This window comes from Carcharodon carcharias, chromosome 7 (assembly GCF_017639515.1).
Source record: "Carcharodon carcharias isolate sCarCar2 chromosome 7, sCarCar2.pri, whole genome shotgun sequence".
NCBI classification, from domain to species: Eukaryota; Metazoa; Chordata; class Chondrichthyes; order Lamniformes; family Lamnidae; genus Carcharodon; species Carcharodon carcharias.
The window spans coordinates 191,992,019-191,998,516 of record NC_054473.1 but is presented as its reverse complement, the minus strand read 5'-3'; positions in this window follow the sequence as shown (position 1 = coordinate 191,998,516).

The window sequence follows — 6,498 nt, the reverse complement described above, 5'->3', positions numbered from 1 at the left end:
CCAACAAAACCCAGCATCACCAACAAAATCCGACATTACCAACAAAACCCGTTACCAACGAAATCCGACACCACCTACAAAACCCGACATCACCAACAAAACCCAACATCACCAACAAAATACGACATCACCAACAAAACCAGACATCACCAACAAAACCCGACACCAACAACAAAACCGACATCACCAACAAAAGTCGACATCACCAACAAAAGCCGACATCACCAACAAAACCCGGCATCACAAAAAAACCCGACACCCCCAACAAAACCGAACTTCAACAACAAAACCTGTCATCACCACCAAAACCTGACATCACCAACAAAACCCGTCATCACCACCAAAACCTGTCATCACCAACAAAACTCGTCATCACCAACAAAAACGACAACACAAACAAAACCCTTCAGCATCAAAACCGACATCACCAACAAAACCAACATTACCAACAATACCCGACATCAACAACAAATCCCAACATCACCAACAAAACCCTCACCAAGAAAACACAACAGCACCCACAAAAACCCATCACCAACAAAACCCAACATCACCAACAAATCCCAACATCACCAACAAAACCCGACATCACCAACAAAATCCGTCACCAACAGCACCCAGCATCACCAACAAAACCCAACATCACCAACAAAACCCGACATCACCAACAAAACCCGATACCAACAACAAAACCTGACATCCCCAACAAAACCCAGCATTACCAACAAAACCTGATATCACCAACAAAACTCGACATCACCAACAAAACCGGTCACCACAAACAAAACCCGACATCACCAACAAAACCCAGCACTAACAAAACACAACATCACCAACAAAACCCATCACCAACAAAACCTGACATTACCAAGAAAAAGTGACATCACCATCAAAACCCGACATCACCAACAAAATTCGACATTACCAAGAAAACCTGACATCCCCAACAAAACTCTCATCAACATCAAAACCCGTCACCACCAACAAAACCCGTCCAACAAAACGTGTCATCACCACAAAAACCTGACATCACCAGCAAAACCCGACATCACCAACAAAACCCGTCCAACAAAACGTGTCATCACCACAAAAACCTGACATCACCAACAAAACCCAACATCACCAACAAAACCCGTCACCAACAACACCCAGCAACACCTACAAAACCCAACATCACCAACAAAACCAGACATCACCAACAAAACCCGTTATCAACAACAAAACCAGACATCACCAATAAAACACAACAGCACCAACAAAACCCGATATCACCAACAAAACCCGACATCACCAATAAAACCCAACAGCACCAACAAAACCCGACATCACCAAAAAAATCCAATATCACCAACAAAACCCGACATCACCAACAAAACCCGACATCACCAACAAAACCCGACAGCACCAACGAAACCCGACATCACCAACAAAACCCAAAACTACCAAGCAAACACGACATCACCAACAAAACCCGACAACACGACAAAACCCGGCATCACCAACAAAACCCTTCATCACCAACAAAACCCATCATGTACAAAACCTGACATCACCGACAAAACCAGATATCACCAACAGAACCCTACAACACCACAAAACCCGGCATCAGCAACAAAACCCGACATCACCTACAAAACACGGCATCACCATCAAAACACAAAACCACCAACAAAACCCGACATCACCAACAAAACCCGACAACACCACAAAACACAGCAGCACCAACAAAACCCTTCATCACCAAAAAAACCCATCATGTACAAAACCTGACATCACCGGCAAAGCCAGACATCACCAACAAAACCCTTTATCACCAACAAAACCCAACATCATCAACAAAATCCGACATCACCAACAAAACCCGAAATCAACAAAATACGACATCACCAACAAAACCCGAAACCAGCACAAAAGCCTGCATCACCAACAAAAAGCATCACCACCAACAAAACCCATCACGTACAAAACCCGACACCAGCAACAAAACCTGACAACACCAACAAAAGCGGTCATCACCAACAAAAGCTGTCATCACCAACAAAACCCGTCATCACCACAAACACTGACATCACCACCAAAGCCCGGCATCACCAACAACACCTGAGACCCCCACCAAAACTGAACATCACCAACAAAACCCATCATCACCAACAAAACCCGCCATCACCAACAAAACCCAGCATCACCAACAAAACCCGTCATCACCAACAAAACCAACAAAACTCGTCAGCATCAAAACCCGACATCACCAACAAAACCCGACATCACCAACAATACCCGACATCAACAACAAATCCCAACATCACCAAGAAAATCCATCACCAAGAAAACACAACAGCACCAACAAAACCCGACATCACCAGCAAAACCCAACATCACCAACAAAACCCGACATCACCAACAAAATCCGACATCAATAACAAAACCCGACTGGACCAACAAAACCCAACATCACCAACAAAACCCGACATCACCAACAAAATCCGTCACCAACAAGATCGACAACACCAACAAAACCCAATATCACCAACAAAGCCAACATCACCAACCAAACCCATTACCCACGAAACCCGACACCATCAATAAATCCCAGCATTGCCAACAAAACCCGACATCACCAACAAAACCCGTTATCAACGAAACCCGACACCACCAACAAAACCCAGCATCACCAACAAAATCCGACATCACCAACAAAACCCGACATCACCAACAAAACCCAACATCACCAACAAAATACGACATCACCAACAAAACCAGACATCACCAACAAAACCCGACACCAACAACAAAACCGACATCACCAACAAAAGTCGACATCACCAACAAAAGCCGACATCACCAACAAAACCCGGCATCACAAAAAAACCCGACACCCCCAACAAAACCGAACTTCAACAACAAAACCTGTCATCACCACCAAAACCTGACATCACCAACAAAACCCGTCATCACCACCAAAACCTGTCCTCACCAACAAAACTCGTCATCACCAACAAAAACGACAACACAAACAAAACCCTTCAGCATCAAAACCGACATCACCAACAAAACCAACATTACCAACAATACCCGACATCAACAACAAATCCCAACATCACCAACAAAACCCTCACCAAGAAAACACAACAGCACCCACAAAAACCCATCACCAACAAAACCCAACATCACCAACAAAACCCAACATCACCAACAAAACCCGACATCACCAACAAAATCCGTCACCAACAACACCCAGCATCACCAACAAAACCTGACATCACCAACAAAACCCAACATCACCAACAAAACCCGACATCACCAACAAAACCCGATACCAACAACAAAACCCGACATCCCCAACAAAACCCAACATTACCAACAAAACCTGATATCACCAACAAAACTCGACATCACCAACAAAACCGGTCACCACAAACAAAACCCGACATCACCAACAAAACCCAGCACCAACAAAACACAACATCACCAACAAAACCCATCACCAACAAAACCTGACATTACCAAGAAAAAGTGACATCACCATCGAAACCCGACATCACCAACAAAATTCGACATTACCAAGAAAACCTGACATCCCCAACAAAACTGACATCAACATCAAAACCCATCACCACCAACAAAACCCGTCCGACAAAACGTGTCATCACCACAAAAACCTGACATCACCAACAAAACCCAACATCACCAACAAAACCCGTCACCAACAACACCCAGCAACACCTACAAAACCCAACATCACCAACAAAACCAGACATCACCAACAAAACCCGTTATCACCAACAAAACCCGACATCACCAATAAAACCCAACAGCACCAACAAAACCCGATATCACCAACAAAACCCGACATCACCAAAAAAATCCAACATCACCAACAAAACCCGACATCACCAACAAAACCCGACATCACAACAAAACCAGACATCACAACAAACTCCGACACCAACAAAACCCAACATCAGCAACGAAACCCGACACCAACAAGATCCGACATTACCAACAAAAGCCGACATCACCAACAAAGCCCGACATCACCAACAAAATCCGACATCATTAACAAAATCCGGCATCACCAACAAAACCCGACATCACCAACAAAATCCGATATCATCAACAGAACTCAACTGACCAACAAAACTCGACATCATCAAAAAAACCCGACATCACTGTCAAAGCCCGACATCACCAACAAAATCCGACATCAACACCAAAACCGACATCACCAACAAAACCCAACATCACCAACAAAACGCGACATCACCAACAAAATCCAAAACCAACAAGATCGACATAACCAACAAAACCTAATATCACCAAAACCCAACATCACCAACCAAACCCATTACCGATGAAACGCGACACCATCCATAAAACCCAGCATCACCAACAAAATCCAACATCATCAACAAAACCCGACACCAACAAAACCCAACATCACCAACAAAATCCGACATCACCAACAAGACCCGACATCACCAACAAAACCCGACATCACCAACAAAACGCTTCATCACCAACAAAACCTGACATCACCACCAAAACTGAGATCAGCAACAAAATCCGACACCAACAAAACCCATCATCAGCAACGAAACCCGACACCAACAAAACCCGACATCACCAACAAAATTCGACATCACCAACAAAACCCGACATCACCAACAAAACCCGACATCACCAACAAAACCTGACATCACCAACAAAACCCGACATCATTAACAAAATCCAACATCACCAATAAATCCCGACATCACCAACAAAACCCGACAGCACCAACAAAACCCGGCATCACCAACAAAACCCGACAGCACCAACAAAACCCGACATCACCAACAAAACCCGACATCATTAACAAAATCCGACATCACCAACAAAACCCGACATCATTAACAAAATCCGACATCACCAACAAAACCCAACATCACCAACAAAACCCGACATCATCCACAATACCCGACAGCACCAACAAAACCCGATACCAACAACAAAACCCAACATCACCAAAAAACCCCACATCACCAACAAAACCTGACATCACCAACAAAACCGGTCATCACCACCAAAACCTGTCATCACCACCAAAACCTGACATCACCAACAAAACCCGTCATCACCAACAAAACCCGTCATCACCATCAAAACCCGACATCACCAACAAAACCTAACATTACCAACAAAACCTGATATCACCAACAAAAACCCGACATCACCAACAAAACCCGACATCACCAACAAAACACAGCAAGAACAAAAGACAACACCACCAACAAAACCCGACATTACCAAGAAAAAGTGACATCACCAACAAAACCGACATCACCATCAAAACCCGACATCACCAACAAAAAGTGACATCACCAACAAAACCTGACATTACCAGCAAAACCCGTCCAACAAAATCTATCATCACCACAAAAACTTGATGTCACCAACAAAACCAGACAGCATCAACAAAACATGTCAACACCAATAAAACCCAGCATAACCAACAAAACGCAACATCACCACCAAAACCTGACATCACCAACCAAACCTATTACCGATGAAACACGACACCATCAACAAAACCCAGCATCACCAACAAAACCCGACATCACCAACAAAACCCGACAGCACCAACAAAACCCGACATCACCAACAAAACCCGACATCATTAACAAAATCCGACATCACCAACAAAACCCGACATCATTAACAAAATCCGACATCAACAACAAAACCTGACATCACCAACAAAACTGGGAGCAGCAAAAAAATCCGACACCAACAAAACCCGACATCACCAAAAAAACCCGACATCACCAACAAAACCCGACATCACCAACAAAACCCAACATCATTAACAAAATCCGACATCACCAACAAAACCCAACATCACCAACAAAACCCGACATCATCCACAATACCCGACAGCACCAACAAAACCCGATACCAACAACAAAACCCAACATCACCAAAAAACCCCACATCACCAACAAAACCTGACATCACCAACAAAACCGGTCATCACCACCAAAACCTGTCATCACCACCAAAACCTGACATCACCAACAAAACCCGTCATCACCAACAGAACCCGTCATCACCATCAAAACCCGACATCACCAACAAAACCTAACATTACCAACAAAACCTGATATCACCAACAAAAACCCGACATCACCAACAAAACCCGACATCACCAACAAAACACAGCAAGAACAAAAGACAACACCACCAACAAAACCCGACATTACCAAGAAAAAGTGACATCACCAACAAAACCGACATCACCATCAAAACCCGACATCACCAACAAAAAGTGACATCACCAACAAAACCCGACATTACCAGCAAAACCCGTCCAACAAAATCTATCATCACCACAAAAACTTGATGTCACCAACAAAACCAGACAGCATCAACAAAACATGTCAACACCAATAAAACCCAGCATAACCAACAAAACGCAACATCACCACCAAAACCTGACATCACCAACCAAACCTATTACCT